The 21329-nt window shown below is 49.0% G+C and overlaps 1 long non-coding RNA gene across 1 annotated transcript; it reads left to right on the forward strand.

Moving 5' to 3' along the window:
- Nucleotides 1-252: 252 nt before the first annotated feature.
- Nucleotides 253-7148, forward strand: LOC125753652 (uncharacterized). Its single transcript, XR_007405959.1, has 3 exons — nucleotides 253-1158; nucleotides 1358-1423; nucleotides 5290-7148. It is a non-coding gene; the product is annotated as an uncharacterized LOC125753652 (long non-coding RNA).
- The last annotated feature ends 14181 nt before the right edge of the window (nucleotides 7149-21329 follow it).

The raw sequence follows: 21329 nt of genomic DNA on the forward strand, positions 1-21329 counted from the left end.
AAAGTACGATAAACGCTAAAGGCAAGACAAAATTGTAGAATTGCAGTCTTCCTAAATATTATAAAGTAGTATCAGTCTTTAAAATAAAAACCACTGCGGTGATTTATCTGCATGTGGGTTTTAACTCATTGGCTGCATGACTCATGCATCTCTGAGCGTGTGCTTCCGGACTCTATTCATGTGCATTTCGTTGTGGGCCTTCAAAAAGGAAACTGACTTACAAAAACACCGTGTCAGCATCCGTACTTTACAGTGTTTGCATGTGTGGTGGGGAATGGTCAAAGATCAGTCATGAGAAGAACACCTTCGTCTTATTTATTGAATGTGTATTGTAAAATGTCCATCTCACAAAGTCCTCATCGTGGTTTAGAAGAATACATTTCAATGGGAATCATCACGACAGTTCATGTGATGGAATTCCCGGGCTGACCCAGGATCTACAGAGACCATTACCCCAAATCGGCCCCCTTGGGACTCTGGTCCGCGGTGAGGTCAGGGTGGAATGAATCACCAGTTCCTTAGCCAGGAATCCAGTTCCTTCTGTTAATCCGATTGCTGGTCATTCTCTTATAAAGAACATTTTCCGCCATGAGAAGTCTGGAAGCACGGCCTAAGGATTAATGGTGATTTTAGTTGGGCGTGCAGAGTGACATCTATAAATGATAGAAATCGAAGGACCAATGGAGTATTGTTTTGGCCTTAAAAAGAAGGAAATCCTGCCACTTGCAACAATGTGGATGAACCTGAAGGACATGATGTCTGGTGAGCTAAGCCAGACACAGAATGACAAATGCTGAATCATCTCACTTGTCTGTGGAAATGGGAAAGATCTGGAGAGCTCACGTAGTGTGGTGACTGCTCTAGTTAATAATTCTGTACCATCCACTTGAAAGTGGCTTTGCAAGTATATCTCAGGTTTCCTCACTAGGCACACAAAGGCAATGGTCACCACAGGAGGTGATGGATGTGTGAGCTTGATTGTGGCATTCACGTCGTGACATACACCAGGATATCACGACGTGTACCTAAACCTACACAATTTTTATTTGTCAATAATAACTCAATAAAGCTGGAAAAAAAAATTGAACTATCCCATCCTGGCAACCTATTTTTCCAGAGAGAAAAAAGTGATTGAAACCTGTATGCTCAGCACTCAAGGTGAGAAGGTAACTTTGTCCTTTTACCCCGAGAGACGTAGAAAGGCTCAAAATAGATGAAGCTTGTGTGCACTCAGTCACTGATTCATTCAGGACCTACCAGATGCACCTGCACATCTGGGGGACACATAAATTGCAGTGGGGGCCTGGGGGGGTCCTACCTTCCTGACCTCAGATTCCTTTTTTTTTTTTGACCTCAGATTTCTGATGACACCCCACAGCCCACAGGGTATCCGGATGAGTCTGGCAGCTGTGAATTTGAGGAGGTAGGTTTGAACCATCTAAACCAGGACTACGTGAGGCAGGGAGCACGCTCCTGAAGGATGAAGACTTGCTCACCACAGCTGCCCACCCCTGCCTGGGTTAGGCCAACCCCTGGGTTAGGCCCACCCTTGCCTGGGTTAGGCCAATCCCTGCCTTTTCCACCCACCTCCCTCCAAAGCCAGTTTCCGGCGTGTGGTTGTGTGAAGGAGAAGGCAGCAGCAGTGATAAAAGGGTGTGTCCGAGTGGACCGCATCCCAGGGCCCCCACTGCGTGGGCCACATCTCACTCAATTGCCATGATAAATGTAGGACGCAAGTATTGGCTGTTCTTGTTTTTTTTTTTTTTTTTTTTTAATTCAATTAGCCAACATATAGACCATCCTTAGTTTCGGATGTGGAGCTTAGTGACTCCTCAGTCGCATACAACACCGAGCGCTCATTCCATCACGTGTCCTCCTCAATGCCCATCCCCCTACCCCTGTCCCCTCCAGTGAGCCTCAGTTTGTTTCCCAGAGTTCAGAGTCTCTCGTGGTTTGTCTCCCTCTCTGATGACTTCCCATTCAGCTTTCCCTCCCTTCCCCTATGGTCCTCTGTGCTGTTTCTTAGTTGCCTCACATGAGTGACACCATAGGATTGTCTTTCTCTGATTGACTTCTTTCGCTCAGCATCGTGCCCTCTGGCTCCACCCACACTGATGTGTGTATACACCACATCTTCTTTATTCACTCACTTGCAGATGGACATCTGGGCCCTTCCGACAGCATGGCTACTGTGGACAGAGCAGCATTGGTTTTAAGTCAGTGTCACTGATGTGTGATTTGCACACACTGAAGTGCACCCGTCGTGAGGGTTCAGCATGATGACTTTTAACTAGTGCGTCCCCCTGTGTGATCACAACCACATCAACGTAGAGCATCTCTACAAACACATCTTCACACCCTTACTTTGTGAAATGGAATCACACGGTGCTTCCACTTGTGTCTAGTTTCTTTTGCTCAGCACCTGCTAGGTTTTGCTCCTCTGGCACATTCTGGGTAGCTTGTGCTTCATCACACAGGTACTGAAAACTTTAATGGAATTCAAATTCCATTCATGATTTTAAAGAAACAAAATGATTTAACATAGTAGACCAGAAAACACTTCCAGTTTAACTTGTCAGATCTTCAGTGGGTCATCCTCCAGCAGCTGCCAGGCAAATGTATAACTCTCCACATCAGGAATCATCATATAAATCTTAACAACATAGTATCTGCTGGAAGACATTAAGTTTATGATTATATACAACCTGGTACTTTTTAAAATTAAATTCAAAGAAAACCGAGGAATTAAGGAATTAAAGTGTGCTCTTTAGAAATACACATATATGGAATGGAATGGTGGCAAAATCAGGGGAAGGAGATAATGATCACAGATTCAGCAGGACCTTGCTCTGTGTGGAGGGAGGTTCATGGACCAGAATGAAGGTTTTCACTCTCATGTCACAGAGAGAAAGTCACCTGCTGATAATTCAGGTGTCAGAGGAAGATCATCAAATAGACATCAGGAGACAATCAAACAAATTCTTACTTAGAAATCCAGTGTGATCGGGGATGTGCTTGTAGGTGTGCTCCGGTGTGTGTTAGTAGGTGTGCTCAGGTGTGTGCTTTTAGGCATGCTCAGGGGCATCCTTGTAGGCATGCTGGAGCATGTGCTTGTAGTTGTGCTCAGGGTAGGCTAGTAGGCATGCTCAGGGTGTGCTTGTAGGTGTGGTCAGCGTGGGCTTGTAGGTGTGCTCAGGAGTGGGCTTGTAGGCGTGCCCAGGTGTGTGCTTGTAGGTGCGTTCAGGGTATGCTTGTAGACATGCTCAGGAGTGTGCTTGTAGGAGTGCTCAGGTGTGTGCTTGTAGGTGTGCTCAGAGGTGTGCTTGTAGACATGCTCAGGGTGTGCTTGCAGGCGTGCTCAGGGTTGTGTTTGTAGGTGTGTCCAGGGGCGTCCTTGTAGGTGTGCTTGGGCATGTGCTTGTAGGCGTGCTCAGGGTGGGGCTAGTAGGCATGCTCAGGGTGTGCTTGTAGGCGTGCACACACACACACACCCCTCTATGGGACAAAAGCAGCCTGGGGAACTGAAGCTCCTGGTAACTAGGGAAAGAAGCAGGCACATCTGGAGTCAGGAATCCCCGGGTTCCTGAACAGGACGTGTTCTGTGCACCCTGTGGGCTCCATGGGAGGGACCCTGCGTGGGCTCCACATGGTGTCCGGGACCCCGGGTCTCCCATCTCATGAGGTCAAGATTCTTCCTGCCTCAGCCCCTCATCTTCCCATACCAACACCTGTTACCTAGTCCCTTTGCTTATTTTAACACCCTTCAAGCAGTTTCCTTTCTTTGCCACCAAATGGCCCAGGCCAAGCGTCGCGCCCAACCCGCAGCCCATTGCGTGCTTACCCCAGCCGAGGAGTGAGGCCGCGGTGGGTCTGGACAGATGTCCTCCTCTGGCGAAGGAACATTCGTTAGACCGGGACATCTCGCCCCATAACCCACCCTCTCCATCCCTGTGGGGTCCGGCTGCTGGTCGAAGCTCTGTCTCCGAAGGTGGGCAGCAGGCGCACCCGAGGACTTTCCTGACGACTCCCGAAAGAGCGTGGCGCTGCAGAGAATTCTGTGGAAACGCCCCAAAGATCCAAGGTCTCTGCTCCCCAGCTGCAGGAGGCTCAGTGGACTCCGGTCCCCCAGCCAGCCAGCTGCTCACGCCCGCCAGCCCCGGAGGGCCCTGGTCGCTGCTGTCCAGGCTGTCACTTCACCTGCGGGGCTTGAGCCACAGTTCTCGGCCCACTGCCCCTACGGTTTGCTCGGCCAGAGCCAGGTGTGGAGGGTGAACTTGCAAGATGAGGATTTTGGATCAGCTCCGGGCAGAGACAGTCCCCATACGTGGTGCGGAAGATAACCAGTTTTCTCGAACGCGATGAGCTGTGATGAATAATATTTCTCAGTAATTGTCAAAAAAAAAAAAAAGCTGCAGGTTAATAGATTCCAGTCAAGTAAGAAGTAAGAGTAACAATTTCATTCCTCTGTGAATACACAGCACATCTCCATCCACGCAGCTGTCGATGGACGCTTGGGTTGCTTCTGCGTCCTGACTATTGTCAATAATGCTGCACAAACACAGGGGTGCGTATCTCTTTCCAAGTTAGTGTTCTTCTGGTTTTTGGATAGACACTCAGGAGTGGAATTACTGGATTATGCGGCAATTTCATTTTTAATTTTTTGAGGAACCTCCATACTGTTCTCCAGAGTGGTGGCACCCGTTTGGCCTCCCACCGACACTGCATCCAGGCTCCCCTTTCTCCACATCTTCCCCAACACTTGTTACTTCTCACCTGTTCAATACTAGCCATTCGGACAGGTTTGATTTGCATTTCTCTGATTATTAGTGATGCTGAGCATCTTTTCACGTGTCTGTCGGCCATCTGGATGTTTTCTTTGGAAAATTGTCCATTTAGGTCTACTGCTCATTTTTTAAAAATTATTTTCTTGGTGTTGAGTTTCATAAGTTACTTACATATTTGGGGTATTAACGCCTTACTGGCTATATCATTCACAAATATCTTGTCCCATTCAATGGGTTGCCTTGTTTTATTTTGATGGTTTCCTCTGAAAAAAAAAAAAAAAGCTTTTTATTTTGATGTAGTCTCAATAGTTTAATTTTGCTTTTGTCTCCCTTGCCTGGGATATATATTCATAAATGTGTTGCAAAAGCTGATGTCCAAGAGATTACTGCCTGTGTTTTCTTTCAGGAGTTTTATGGTTTCGGGTCTCACATTTAGGTCCTTAATGTATTTTGAGTTTGGTTTTGCATATGGTCTAAGTACGTAGTCTCTTTCATTCTTTTGTAGGTGGCTGTCCAGTCTCTCCGGCACTGCTCATTGAAGAGATCGTCTTCTCCCCATTGTATATTCGTGCCTCCTTTGTCACAGATTAATCGACCATAGAAGCCTGGGTTTATTTCCACCGATGTATGTGTCTCTCTTGCCATTTGTGACAACACAGGTGGACCTAGAGGGTATTATGCTAAGTGAAATGAGTCCGACGGAGAAAAATACCATATGATTTCATTCATTTGTAGAATCTGAAAAAAAAAAAAAAAACAGATGAACAAACAGATTCTTAAATACAGAGAACAATCTAGTGGTTGCCAGAGAGCAGGGAGGCGGGATGAGGGGTATCACTTCCTAACAAGTGATAGGAATTAAGAGATACAAATTTCCAAAGGCAAAATAAATAAGTCATGGAGATGAAAAGTGCAGCATGGAGACTACAGTAACACTGTGATATCCCTGCGTGGCGACGACGTTGATCATGATGAGCACTGAGTAATATACAGACCTGTCGAATCACTATGTGTACACCTGAAACTGCTATAGCATTGCATGCCCATTATATTTCAATAAAAGTAGAAGTAATAGCAATGACCCAGTGGCCTTCCTGCTGAACTTTAGGGCAGAGGCTTTATAAGTAGGATGTGAATTGAACCTGGGCTGTCTACTTTAGATCTGAGAGCACACCTTTCTTTACCTCCATCACAGCTTCACTCATTAGACCTTCTCCAGAAAACCAGCCCAGGGCAATCCCTTCTGATTTCTACAAACTGAGCTGCAGAATAGGAAGTATTTTTTTAAGGGATAATAATGAGCTGTAGGATATATTTAGAACACATGGAGGCTCGAAAAGGAACTTTGGCCACAGTAACACCAAAGGTCGTAAGAATTACATGAGACGGGATGTGTGGTATGTTCCAGCAACGCTCCCATGCAGGTGCTTTTTGGATTATGCATTGATGTGCTCCTGGTTATCACACAAGAGTGCTCTCGAGTGGGCGGGAGAGCTAACCAGCTGAAATGTCCATCAATCCATAATCCTTTACTGCCCGTGGAATCTGTTACCCAGTAGTACATTTACAGATGGGTCCCCTAATTTCTTTGGGGAAAAGTTCCTTTGTTATGTCCAGAGATCTCGAGACCGCAGACAAAGGGGGCTGATAAAGAATGAATTCCCCTTGTGTTCAGCCTCTGGTTTCCACCAGGTGAGTTCGGACTCATGCCTGCCCTGGGCTGGGAGAGTGCTCTAGGATGGAGAGCGATGCCACAGTGGCCTCGGCTGCCTTGGAGATCACATGGGTCGGCAGCATGGCGTGGGGTTGGGACCATGCTTAACACAAACATGAATGAACTCTTCTGGTGGGTCCGATTCCACCCAACCTGCATTTTTTCCATTTGGCTTACTTGAGCTCTGTTGTTTTACTTGTGTGCTTTCTGGAAAACAGGATTCTTCAGACATAGGCACCAGCATTTGGTTCCCAAAAGGAAAGCTCAGTGTAAAACACAGTGCGCTGGTGAGTTAAGACTCCACCGTTTTCTCCTTCTCGGTTGTCAGAGAGGGGCAGACAGCAGTCAATCAATCGCCTTCTGTTTCAAACCTTCCTTAAAACCCACAACAGGACCTGGGCATGGGACCCTCTTCAATCAATTCATAAGATGTGCAAGGCGGGCAAATCCTATATCCCAGTAGATACACGAGCGTAGTCATCATGAAAATGTTCTCCAGCGCTAATCTATAGGAGGACCCATTTATATTTGCTGTCAGACACATCCCACGCAAAATTTAATTGCAATTAGCAGATACTGACCCCCCAATCTGCTGTGTCTGTCACATCGGAAGTCCAACGTGTGATGATTCTGTGAGCAGAGTTCCTACAAGCGCTGTATTCTGTTATGTCTAAGCAGCGCCAACGAGAACACAAAGTGTATGATGCACTATATGTTGGCTAATTGAATTCAAATAAAAAAAATAAAGAAAATGTAAAAAGAAAACACACAGTATAATGAAGTATACATATGTCAGTTTGGTCACTCAAAAAAATGTATTCTTGATGTCGGGAAGTGCAAAACACAGTATTGATTGGGGCTGTTTAAAAAATAATGGCTCCAAATTCTTTGATCGTCTCCCACAGTGGGGTGAAGTCTGGGTCCTTTCTCTTTGACTCTGGGTGGATGGGCGGGGGCTTCCACCAACAGCTCATGATGGATGTTCACTGATAGGACTTGTCCGACTAGGTCAGAGGAGGCTGAGCAGCTCTGATGTGGTTTGCTTGAGATGCTCACCCTGGGGAAGCCAGCCGCACGCATGGCGTCCAGCTGCCCAGAGATTGCCATTCTGGGAGGTCATAAGTGCTCATCAGCAGCCCTGGCTGACTACAGGCCCACAGGCAGCACCAAACACCTCCCATGTGACTGGGCCATCTGGAACCTACGGCTCGGTCGGCCTTCAGGTGACAGCAGCCCTGCCAATGTGTCCCACTGCAATTGTATGAGGGACCCCCAGGGAGAACTGCGTGCTTGAGCCATTCCCAAATTTCTGGCCCATGAAATCACAGGAAAAAAAAATAAAACAGTTGTTTTCAGTTGTTGAGTGTGTAGGGCACTCAATCCCCACTCAAACGTGACGGCATGGTCTACCTCCTAAACAGAATCAGACGTAGGGGTATACAGCAGGTGTATTCTCTTGACTGAGATGACTGCAGAACCGTGAGGAGGGGGGTGCTGGAGACACCCAGCTCCTTGGAACTCCTTTAAAGAAACTTGGGAATTTGGGAGGGAGAAAGTAAAGATAACAGATTAGGTGCTATTCCCAGAAAGTGTCAACACACCCCTGGTTTTAATTCTACAAGTGCATGTCATGTAGCATCAGTGTCAGAGTGATATGTTGCAGGATTGGGCTCTCCTTTTTATCCCAATGGTCACAGCTTGGGGCTGCATCCTTTTGAAGGTGTAATAACACTAAGTCATTTAAGTCTTCTGGGAGTGATCACTGGCAGATGCTCATGAAACTCACGCAGATGTGCCTCTTTCACCACGTGACTGACACTGCACTCAAGTGAGGAGGCGTGTACTAGAAGCCAGATTCATAGATGCTTTCAAAATACTCTTTTTTTTTTTTTTACCTCTGTACATTTGCAAAGCCAGAAAGGAAAACAAAGAAGACACATTTATTCCTCTATTACACACGTGACTCTCTTGTAGCAAGAGACAAGACTTAGGAAGGAGGAGCTCGCCACGGCACATCCTGGCATTTCCAAAATGCCTTCCACGGGGGCACCTGGGAGGCTCAGTCGGTTGAGCATCTGCTTTCGGCTCAGGTCATGATCTCCGGGTCCTGGGATCCAGCCCAGCATCGGGCTCCCTGCTCAGCTGGGAGTTTGCTTCTCCCTCTGCCCCTCCCCCTGCTCATGCTCTCTCACACCAACTCCCCTCCCACTCAAATGAATAAAATCTTTACAATTTTTTTGTAAAACAATAAAAAAATAAAATGCCATACCTAAAATCACAGCAAGGAACAGCCTCTGGATTTAACTTCTGAGGCACTGGGAGCGTGTGCATTCAGGAGCCTCTAATGCACCACGCATTAAAAATAAATATAGCAATGATGTTTTGAGTGCTCACATGAGTCTGGCTAATGGGGGCAAATTAAGTGGTTGGAGCTTCCACTATCAGAAAGAGCAGGTGGCCCGGCTTCATACTCCGGAAGAGCCAGCAGGTCCTGGCGTGTCCTGGGAGCCTGGAACACATCAGAGACAAGAGACGATGGGGACGGAGGCTCCTGGGCCGGGCAGCCAACCCACCTTAGGCTTGGATTCTGGCTTTGAAACGTACCAGTCCTGTGATCAGGAGAGTCACCTAATTTCTGGAAGCCTTGGTTTCCCCTCCCATATGAGGCAGGAGCAATCACACTAGACGAAATAGGAGCATCTTCTAATTCCAACGAAGGGGGTTTCTATCCAACCGAGGGCAGGTGTGGCTTGCATGACCACAGTGGCTGGTGTATGCTCTTTCAAATGTCTCAAACCTGGAGCTAATACTTGATCGTTAAATGCCGGTAGGTTCGCAGACTTTCTGCTCCATGTCTACTCTGAAGCATAGTGGAGCGTCACTTTTTGAGAACACAATGGGATGAAATATATCGAAATTCCTAAAAATGTGTCTACGTCTGATCTAGAGCTTGGAGTCCCAGCCTTCCTGCTACTAGCCACAGTCTTCCTCTGAATTCTTTCACATGCAACAATAATCCTTTTTTTTTTTTTGGCCTGTGCTATGGCTAAAGAAATATGAATACGTCACCTCTGCATCCTCAACCATACGGGAAACACGGAGTTTGAAAATTCTAGATTTAGAAATAGGCCCCTCCTGCTAGTAAATGGTGAGCTGACCCGGGGGAGGGTGGAGGCGGAATAAGAACCAGTCACAAGAGCACACACCATCCACTCTCCAAGTCGTGCCAGCATTAGTCAATAGAAGATAAATTCCTGCACACATCTTTCCAAAATACCCCCAAATCCACTCAAATAAATGAAATCTCAAATTCCTAGGATTTCTGCCCACTGGTCTGTGTTTTAACGGCAGCGGCTCTTTCTATCTTAGACATTTACTGACAGGAAACAAATCATCCCCAAACCTAGGGGCTTGAGACGGTCAGTATTCGGTATCTCATAGACCAAGCTTCAAGAACCCCAGTTCGGCTTAGCTGGCTGGGCTGACTCAGGCTCTCTCAGGAGCTTGCATGTAAGATGTTGGATGAGGGTGTCATCCTTCGAAGCCTTGACCGAGCTGGAGAAACCACACCAAAGAGAATCGGCTCACGCTCTTGATGCCGGCCTCTTCCCCGGGGGGCCGAGCATCCTCACCATGTGCAGCCGGCCTCCCCAAGGCGAGTGATCCGAGGGACTCAAAGAGGAGACTGCACACCTTCTAAGACTGGCCTTGGGGGCACACGCAGTCAAACACACTTGACCTCATCCTCTCCGTGAGAGACAAGCCCCTGAGCCCAGACCACACTCACAAGAAGGATTATCAAAGAACTTGTGGACGAATTGGAAACCACCACAGAACCTTGATGAGAACATGAACATCTGTCTTTTACTTGTGACTTAGGACTACATCAAAGTGTATTTTTCTCTAATTTAACTCAATAGGGTACAGGCACTCTTCCCAGACACCTGAACAATTGAAGCCTATTAACTTAGACTGTCTGAACGTCAGCTATTTTTAGAAAGGAAAGTGTATTTTCATCCGTTTCCAGAAAACGCAGAAACCAATTGGGTTGGGCCATAAACCGAAACGTTGGTTGGAATCGAGTATCTTATCCCTGAGGTAGATGATCTAGGACAACCTGTGGCCTCCATCCTGGACATTTCCCACTTTGTACCAAGAAACAAGCCAATGAGGGTTGAAGCCAGTTCAGAAAGATGGCACACATAAGCATCCGTGAGCGGATGGGGGGCGAAGGGGACTATGTTTAAAGGCAAAACACAACTCCTGTTATTACTACTGGTCTCCTTTTTCTCTTTCGTTGCCTTAGAGAGCTGCCAGGACAAAAAGGAGCATGCTGGGTGTGTGGAAACAGGCCCGGGGCAGGGGCTGGGCAATATCCACAGGCTCTTGGAAGAGAGGTCAAAAGGTTAATGTCCTAGGTGCACAGGTGAGGACTCCTGACACTCCTGACACTGCTTATCCTCTTCAGCGACGCACACGCAGACACACTGTGCCTCCCGGGGCACCAGCCTGTGGGCCGTAATGGGTGGCGGCAGGAGATAGATGTCTTTCAGGGGCATTTTGCTGATAGGAGCTCTAATCCAGGAAGGACAGTGAATGGGCCACGAGGGCTCACGGAATCACCATCATCTTCCGACCAAACCTTGGTGCTCGCTTTAACTGGGCAGAGGAGAGAACCCATTCATGAGCCCACACAAGGCTCTGGAGAAGGTGTCCTGGTGGGTTCCTCTTTGGGTTCTGCATCAGTCTCAGGCCCCTACTGTAAGGAAAGAGCTTGTGACTTTAGGACTTTGAAAAAAAAAATAGAAAGAAATGCTAGTTCTTACACTTATAGGTTTTAGGTTCAGGGGAAAAGCGCTTCCTCAAAGCAATGCCCACAAATATATTAATCATAACGGGCCACAGCACACCATGTTTGAGAAAGGGGAAGTAATACATGCAGAGTTTTGGGGAGGGGTCGCTTTCTTATATGACAACCCCACATAAATGCTCTCTGGTCCCCCTGAAGTGCCGTATGACCCTGAGAATGACTGCGGGAATGGCGAGCGTCACTCTGGTGACACGGAACATAAGGACAAATGTGCATAAAATAGTCTCAAAGCCAGCGATCTAGAAGAAGACTATGCTTTCAGTATCTCCTGCTAATCATCTGCACAGCCACCATCTGCCTGGCACCAGGGGACCGAGTTGCCCACCAGCAGAACCATGGACCCGCTGGGCCTTACCTCCTTTGAGATCCTTTGGGATCTGCAGCTTTTACTTACTCCAGCAACGCCCAGTCCCTGTTTGCTGAGAAGTCGGTGCCCTGCATCGTGTTCCCTCCTCTCTGGCTGGGAAACGCTGGGGGCTTATATTCTGCGGTGCTAATCACAGTCATCATAAACCAGTGAACCCTACTTTCCAAAGTATATGATGCTCGTCTACTAAGAAGGCCCAAACGAATCACCTTTATGACTCAATTTCAAAACCAATTGTGTCTGCAGTAAGGAGAAAAACTCAGATTCCCTGGATTTTTTTTTTTTTTTGAAAGTTCTACCTCTTTGTAGAATTTGAAGAACACAAGGGAAATCTCTTTCTGTCTCTCTCTGTCAAGGAAGTTTGTGGTCTGCACACTCTTAACCAGAACTTAGACTCCACCACCCATTTGATCTGCTGCCATCTTTGATATTCTGAGCAGAAGGCAGGACGATTTAGAGAAGGAGACTTATCATGGCCTCAGAAGGATGTTGCACTTGGGCCTTGGAGGTGGAAGGGGTGGTGCTGTCCTGGCCAGCACGGTCCACACAGCTGCCGGAAACGGTGGTGGAGAGATGAGTCAAGGACTCCGGGTGGAGATCATTTTGGGTAGTAGAGGAAGCTGCCCCAGGTGGACGGACAAAAGCACTTCCACTGACCACGGGGGGCAGGGTGGGTGTGGGCGTTGAGCGGGTGGGAACATCCCCGGGATCCTTGTGGGCCTCGTGATGCTCCCAGCCTGGGCCCATAAGGCTTCTCCCAGGAGGAAGCGGGAGCTCTGAGTCCATCCTCTCCTCCACCGTGGGCGTCTCCACATGGATGGTCTTTGACATTTTCACAAGACCGATGGCAAAGAGACCACAGCTGCCCACTGAACGACATGCCACTTCTCTGCACGTGAGCTTCCGTAACCCACCCACTGGGAAATGTATGTACGTGGGATCGTCGGGGCCGCACCCCAGCTCACAGCCTGCCCTGGGCCTTCCACAGCCTGGACTTCCTACCTCGGCCCCTGCCCTTGGTTGGCTGTCTGGAAACTGAGCCTAACACAATAGCACTTCAGAGAGATTATTTCTTATTAAAAAAATATATATATATGTATTTTATTTATTCATTTGAGAGAGAGAGAGAGAGAACGAGCATAGGATGGGAGGGGGAGAAGCAGACTCCCCGCCAAGCAGGTAGCCCGATGCAGGGCTCAATCCCAGGACCCTGGGATCATGACCTGAGCCAAATGCACTTAACCATCTGAGAGCCACCCAGGTGCCCCTATTTTTTTTTTTTAATTTCTTAATAGTAACAACACCAACTGTCTCATGTAACCTTTCTTTGCATAGTTTTGCATTCTGAGTTTGCTCGGAGTGGAGTGCTCCTCTACAGCTCCCGGTGGAAGGATTTTCTTTAAATTTTGAACAAAGAGGGCATTTGCTTGAGGTGGCTTCTTTCGGCTGCTCTTCCTCGGGGGAGCACGATTTTGAAATCGATGGTACCTTCAAGGTGATCATTAAACATCAGGGACCCCCCGATCTCCTTCAAAACACCAAGTTGGGAACCTTGGCACTCTTCCCAGACCCTAACCAGCTCCTGACCCGGCTGCCAAGGGTGCCAGCCGACGAGGGTCTAGGTGACGTCGTCAACTTGTCAGCATGTGAAGAAATGCCCCGCGGCGGGATTTTACTCCAGGGCTCACCCCCGGGTGCATAAGGACAGCCGTGCATGGTCTCACACCAACGCCATGGAGAGACACTTCCTAACCCAACCCTGGTAAGTCCCTATCCACGGGAGGTTCACTTTCTGTGCATTTCTTGACATATTTGTGTTTACCCCTAAAAAGCAACAACACGTCATGTTAGCAAGAATTTAATTTTACTCTTTGAGCAAAGTAAGTTATGTAACTAGCTACAAGGAATGCAAAAGCAATTTGCAAACATGAAATCGCTTTAAGGAGTAAATGTAGAATGGTGCTATTAAGATTATCATCAAAATTCAATTAAATGTTCAACTGGGTTTTTCATTCTGAAAAGAACACATACAGAAGAGAAATGCTAGCCAACTGTTAAATAATAATTAGTGGAAGCAATGTTTCCTGATTGGGCCCCAGAAGACAGTGAAGCATTTCGAATAAATTTTATAAAAGCGGATTAAAAAAAAAAACAACAACAAAACTCTACCTAGAGTATCATTCAGCAAGTCTTGAAAATCTGGCCTCTTTCACAAATGAAAGTTCAAGCATTTTTCTGGTGTGTGCAAAAGTTTTCCCTTTTTTTTTTTTTTTTTTTTTTGCTTCCTGTCGAAATCGCTACTTTCACCCATATATGGGCTCCAAACATACAAACCATTTTAGAGTGGCTGTTGAAATTATTCACTCTTGGCCTAGAGCTAATTTTGGTTTTCACTCCCAGCAACATCTTCCGGGAAAGTGCTAAGTGAAAAATAGGATTTTAATGCCCGTGTAAAAACTGCATGGCATTCTTCAGCAGAAACCACATGCCTGTCCTTGTGGGGTTTTGTTTGTTTGTTTGTTTGTTTTGTTTTGTTTTGGGGAACATCTGCTTATCAAAGTGCTGCCCGTGGCTTTGGAAGCACATTTTTCCAGCGTGAGTGTGTGTGTGTGTGTGTGTGTGTGTGTGTGTGTGTCCTGGAGAACTTTGAACGCACTTGCTGATTTCAAAGCAGGGCAATATGTTTTGATGACATCAGCTTCCACTCCCCGGTACCAGGAACTCACTGTCCTCTGAACCGAAAGTTAAGGGTTGGGTGCCAGAGGGTGTCTCACCTGTGAGCGCCCTTGCCGTGAGCCCCACTGGCTGTGCGCGGGGAGCCGACCGGTCCCGACGGCGATGGGTGATGCCAACCTCACCGGTGGCTGCATGCCTCAGCCTCACTCCTACCTCCGGATTACAGAAAGTTCCAACCTGCCTCGTCCCCACAAGGCTGCCCGGTCACCCGGCAGTCGGAGCGACGCAGAATGCTCCATACCAAGTGCTCTGACCCTCATGAGCCTGGAGCAAATCTTGCCGTTCGGATGTGTGGTGTCACACTGTGTGAAACACCCACACCCAGAATGCCGTTATTATAAAACCACATGCTGGTGTTCTTACGGACACATATATGGACAGACTGCTGGGATTCCGGGAACCATCCCGTTCAGAAAACAGACGAGCGGATGAGCAATTTCCCCCAAACACACACACACACACACACACACACAAGTAACATCCACAGGTAGACAATTCTAGAATGTTCTTTACAATTCCTTTCTCCAATAATTCAGATTGTTGTGTGAATCAGATTTCTTCTAACTCTACACATAAGAACAAATACTAGAACGTTTTAACATACGTGTCTTGTTCAAAAAGATATGTTTAAGACCATTCCGAATGAAAGATAACTGTGTTAAGTCCTCGCGCCCTTTATTTCGTCCACAGGTGACATCTCCCCATGTGAGATGGGACGGGGGCCCTGGCCATGGCGCAGCCTGCCCTTGCAGAGCAATAGATGGTGAAGGAAACAAAACCCAGAGTGCCCACCGTTGGCCCTAAAACAGCAGCAGCGTCTGTAACTATGGCTGCTCCGCTGTTGCCAGGGCCCCGAGGGGCGCAAGGGCCTCAGGGTGCAGAGCCCCAGGTGGAGAGGCTAAGGGATGGCGCCCGGGGCAGAGCGATCCTTCTGGAGAGCTTCCAGAGACTTCGTTCCCAGAGCCCCGAGACCCGTGCCGGCGCCACACTCGGGCTTGTCCCCGTCCAGCGACTCTGCAAAGTTGGGCTCAGGTCCTCGAGCTACAGAGGAGACTTGCTCAAGGCAGCCCGGCCGGCGAGCTCTTCCCGGGGAACCATGGACGCGCGAGTGAGCGGGGTTCAGGGCTGCACTTTCCCTAGCAGTCTCCGAGCAAGGACAGTCGTGCAGAGGGAACTGAGGTTTCAGATGGCCAAGCAAGTCACAGGACACAGGGGCCAGGCCTGGACCGGGCAGGATGATCAGTCTAACCGGGTACGGCTGGAAAGAAGAAGGTGGGAGAAGGAAGGGACCCCTTAGCAAAGGGGGGGGGGGGGCGGGGGCAGCTCGAGGGAGACAAGAAGTGTGTGGTTGGCCCCTCACAGGGTGTAGGTCGCGGGCCCTCAGCTCCAGAAGCTCCCGACTTCGGTGGGGGACCCAGGCCGCGGGGCTTGGGGACCACAGCGTGGGAATGAGAGCAGGATGTAGGGCTGCACCTGGCCCTCTGCTGGGGAGGATCGACATCCGGAGGACACTGGACGTGAGCCACCAGGATAGGGCCCGACGACACCGCGGACAGCCACTGGCGGCTTTAATTCAGGCAGAAGCAGGAGGGGACCAGCCCCAGTCGAGGTGCAGCCTACAGGCTCTCGAGAAGCAGACGCAATTCAGGGGTCGACTTAGGGTTTTTAAGGTTCTCCCAGGGATGCAAATTACTTCTGAACACTAGGGATGGACCAGGCTGCTCCATCAGCCCACGCCCTGAGCATCCCCGGACTGTGTTCCGAGCCCACGGCCGTCATCCATAGATTTGAGCCCAGCTCCCGAGGACAATGCAGCCCCCCGCCCCTGCCTCCCGGGATCTTCAGGCTGTGGCAGAGGAGGATGCGCTTGTTCTGGGCCCTTGCGAGGCCAGCAGCAAGGGCCTAACAGCGCTCAGTGACGGGCCCGGGCCGCAGGGCCATTAGCGTTGGGGAGCCCTGGCCCCGGGGGTGGGCACCCCAGCCACGCAGGTGGCGGGGACCCAGGTGCCCAGAGCGGGCCACCTCGGGCTTGCGGGGTCCAGCCCCTTTTGCTCATTCTCTAGAACTGAGGGCAAATACTGACTTAGCGATTACAGGAAGGCCTTCCACCGCGTGACACTCGTGTGGAGTTCGACTGAGCTGACCTGAGCTATTAATTATTATAACGCAGCGATGCCTCCAGAGCGAGGCTCTGGGTGAGTCTTGAACACACGCTGCAGAGAGCACCACGGTCTTCACGTAATCCTCCAAGGGCATTTTGAAAGAGAGATGGTTGGTACCCAGGTGCCGCCACGAGATCTCAACGGCGGGTGGGAGAGGGGTGGGAGCCCTGACTGGCTCGCCCTCTGCCCCTCCCCGAAGACCTGGCTGCATTCTCACTCCTAGGGCAGCATCTCACCCGGTGAGTCAGCCAGGGGCCTACCTGCCGGGACCTGCCGGCAAAGCCTGCAGGGGCCTCGGGATGGGTCTCCGTCCGCTGCGAGTCTGACCCAACGCACATCAACGTCCCAAACGGCCTGGGACTTTAGAGCGGTTGGACTAGACACTCAAACTCTCTTCTTCCTCTGCCCCCCACCCAGGCCGCCCCCTTCCAGGCTGTCCTCTGAGCCCCGGGCCACTGTGTTCCAGCCCATCCAGCCAGCAGCAGGCTGGGGCTCCTCAGCTGCTGAGTTGCAGTGATTTGCAAAACTACTGGCACCAGGGTCATGGCCGCCTTGTCCTGAAGGCGGTGCGGCGGTGAGTCACACAGGTGAATCATTTGAAAGGTGCCCCCGTGACCCCCCACGGGGTGGGGAGGGGGTCAGCTTCTAAATTCAGGGAGCAGCGGGCACGGAGGGCCAATGTGATTTCATGATTCTGGGCAAAGAGCCGCAGACTCTGTCGCTGGAAGCAGCCTGGGGACGTGATGCTGCACAACACCGACATTTCACAAACGGAGAAGCGGAAGTCCCAGCTCGGGTGGTCGCTTGGCAGCACAGCCAGGCAACCGCTGGGTCTTCTGGGTTGGCCTGTGTCGCAGCTGGGGGCGCACGGCCCAATCGAGGGGACGCCAGGGCTTGTGGGCTAGGACCTGGAGGACAGGAGTCCGGGGCCCCTTTGCTGGGCAGGGGGGTAGGGGGTGGCAGCCGCATTTCACACTGCCAGGCGAGCCCGCCCCGTCCCACTAGGGAAGCTGCAGGAATAGCTAAAAGAACACACACGGCAACGGCCGCAGCCAGAGCCGCTCCCCGAAAGTCTCTTTTTTGGTATTAGAATGATGAGTGTGTTTTCCCAAAGAACTTTCTGGCAACGTGTCCGCATAAAGCCACACACGCAGTAACAAAGTGTGCCGGTTAGCATTTAGCTGATGACATTCTTGTTATTGAAACAGGAAGTGAGTCAGCCACGGCCGATCATATATTTTATTCCGTTGTGTTGGCTCACTCGAAAAAAAAAAAAAAAAGCTATCTCAAGGCAACAGCGTTTGTTGTCTAAATAATACATTTTCTTTGGATGAACATGTGACGAGGAGGGCAATACTTTGAAATTTTAATTAACGGTTTCTAGGAAATTAGGACACACTTCCTCGGTCAAGATCTCGTCGCTGAAATGCCGCAGAATGGGTTTCACAGGTATTTCATAGAATCAGACAAGGATTTTTTTGTTTGTTTTTAATGAAAGAAGAGATGAGTTTAAAACTTCCAGGGGCATGGATTCCAGTATTTGGTATGCTTTGTTAAACTTTTACAAACTGAAGGATAGTAGTGTGGCTGCTATTGACTGGACACTTGCCTTCAGTCAGGGGAAGATTTTAAGACATTTAAAGGAACTGAGTCTCTAGATATTACTAATTCCCGAATGTTTATTCCTTACATCCGAGTAGGGCTGGGATAAAGCCTGTCTCTGTCCCATTCAATCTCTGCAACTCTAGAGTGTAAACTGGCAATATAAAAATATATATTTCGGGACAAATGCTTAAAACATTTAAATACATTTCCATAGACACAACCAAAGCTGTTTGCCCACTGAATCCCGGGAATGCGTTTATAGCGCATGGGCTACACGAACATGAGGCCCCTACTACTGAAACGTGCTTAAAATAAATAAAAAAGGGTTTTTAAAATTCTATTCTTAGGTGCTCACAAATTCCCCCACCCAGCCTTCCAATGATTCAAATAGAAAGGCTTCTCTGGCAACGGAGTCAGATGTGAGGCATTCTTGTCACACTGCTGGCTTTCCAGAAAAATCTCTGCCCGACACATGGCTTGGTATTAAGGAACATGTTCCACGGTGGGATGCTGTGGGCAGACCCCGGGAGGAGGGCCCCGGGGAGGTTGCAGGTGGGCACTTCACGCCCAGGTGCGGAGCCAGAACCACTGCACGGTCCCCGAGCCTCCCTCCCTCACCCCCAGCCCCCAACCCCACGCCCGTGTCCCCCTGCAGAACCATCCAGACTGCACGCACTGACGCTCAGAGGCCACAGGCCTTTTTTCACTTTTGTTCTGCATTCCCCCTCCTTCAGTCTCAGAATGACCGGTTTCTATCTGTAACGCTTGGTTTTGTATTTTTAAATAGTGAACCAAGAAACCTACTGTCGTCTCTGAAGGGATCTCTGCGCGTCCGTGAGGATGGCCCCAGCACGCTGTCACTTCGCCTTGGCTGGAGGGGAGGGATGTGCTCACAGAAAGTTCCTGCAGAAATGTTGGTCTCCATCAGCTCCATGTGGCCTGTGACCTGCTATTTCCACATGCTGCATAGATCTAATTTAGGTATTTGAAAAAGAAGAAGAAGAAGAAAGAAGAAAGAAGAAGAAGAAGAAGAAGAAGAAGAAGAAGAAGAAGAAGAAGAAGAGAAAGGAAAGAAAGAAAGAAAGAAAGAAAGAAAGAAAGAAAGAAAGAAAGAAAGAGAAAAAAAGAAAAAAGAAAAAAGAAAAAAGAAAAAAGAAAAAAGAAAAAAGAAAAAAGAAAAAGAAAAAAAAAAGCTACCTACCCCAGACATTATCCTAGATTGGCAGTTTCAAAAACGCATGCGGCTTCAAGCCTTCATTGCGGATCTGAAGCAAAATTATTTCTGTAAATGTGTGAAACATTGACTTTCCTAAAACCTGACTTGTGATGTATACGAGCTACAGCCTATTCAGGAAAACCACAGTGCCTGACATTTCCTCTCAATTCTTTTCCTCGAGACATGCCGCGTCCTTGATAATTTTAGCTTTCTAAAATGACAGATTCCGTCAATTTGCTCCTCGGAGGAGCACGTTTCCTTGTGCTGTGTCATGTAATATTTTACCTGGAAGCCTTGAGGAAGCCTCTGCAAGGGCCGCTGGGCCCTGGAGGGCCGCCAGGTCTCCCACCTCTCCACCACCTCGCGGCCCCATGCTCACTTCGCAGACAGGCAGCCACGCTCTCACATTTCCACACTACCCTGACAACGTGTTATTTTAAAGCCCCGCTTTTTGTCGCCAGCCAGTTCCAGGATTTAACTCCTAATGAGATGTTGCATTTCAACAAGGTAACCTTTGAAAGTAGAGCTAGAAATAGCTCATCCTTCAGAGGCTTTGCTCTCAGCCGCACTCTCGGAGGGCGGGTGATTCTCGCCAAATATTTGCCACCGACTCCGTCCCTAAAATCAATCTGTAGAAAATACTCTTGAAATGTGGCGTGTGTTTTATGGGTCTGTTCATCACGACGATACTGTACTTTATTGTAACGCAGGCCTGACTCTGACAGCCCGGGAATGCCCTGGCTACGGGACAGCCCCAAGACCCTCGCTCCTATGGGGTGGAGGGGGGGTGCTGTGAGTTGTCTGTGTGTGTCTGCATGTACTTGTGTCTATCTGGCTGTGTGAGTGTGTGTGTATGGATTGTGCATCCCTGTGCAAGTATGTCTGTGAACCTGCCTGTGTGTGTGTGTGTGTGTGTGTGTGAATGTGTCCATGGCGCCCGTTCCAACCAAGACTGTTTCTAGGAGAAATAAAATCCAAGCAATTGGGGCGCCTGGATGGCTCAGCTGGTTAAGCGTCCCACGTGGTTTCGGCTCGGGTCAGGATCTCAGGGCCGTGAGACTGGGGTCTGCGTTGGGCTCCACGCTCAGAGGGGAATCTGCTTGAGATCTTCTCTATCTCCATCTGTCCCTGTTGTCTCTCTCTCAAATAAATAAATAAATAATCTTAAAAAAAAAAAAAAAGCAATGAGAGAAATCAAGGAAGACAGTGCATTTGCACCATGGTCACGAGGATGAGTGCACCTGGGTGCCTCAGCTGGGTAAGCATCTGCCTTGGGCTCAGGTCATGATTTCAGGGTCCTGGGATCGAGTCCCGAGTCAGGCTCCCTGCTCAGCAGGTATGCTTCTCCTTCTCCTTCTGCCCCTCCCCTGTTCATTCTTTCTCTCTCTCGCTCACTCATTCTCTCAAATTAATTAATAATTAATTAATTAATTAAAAAAAAGAAAAGCAATTCATAGGTAAAGAAGTACCTAACACGATAAGAAATCCTTATATATCTTTTTAAAATCCTAGCAGAAGAGGAACAATTGTCACTCGGTTACTCTTTCTGCATGCACCTGCCTTGCTCTTATCCCCTCTCCCAGCACAGATGCACCTCCCACGAGAACCATCCCAACACAGCATTCACTGATGACCCCTGCCCATCACTTCCCATCCCATCCCCTTCAAGGCATCTGTCATCACCTGACTTATTATTTGTTTATGTGCTGCCCCTCCCACAGGACAGGAGCTGGCGGGGGCGGGACACCCTTGTATTCCCAAGGCACAGAACGATGCCCAAGCAAGAGCAAGTGCTCAGAGGCAAAATAGGATCTCCTCTGAGCGCCTGGGATGTTTTCGTGTACCTGCAACAGAAAGGTGTCAGCATAGATGATA

The sequence above is a fragment of the Canis lupus genome, chromosome 2 (genome assembly GCF_003254725.2).
Source record: "Canis lupus dingo isolate Sandy chromosome 2, ASM325472v2, whole genome shotgun sequence".
Classification (NCBI taxonomy): Eukaryota; Metazoa; Chordata; class Mammalia; order Carnivora; family Canidae; genus Canis; species Canis lupus.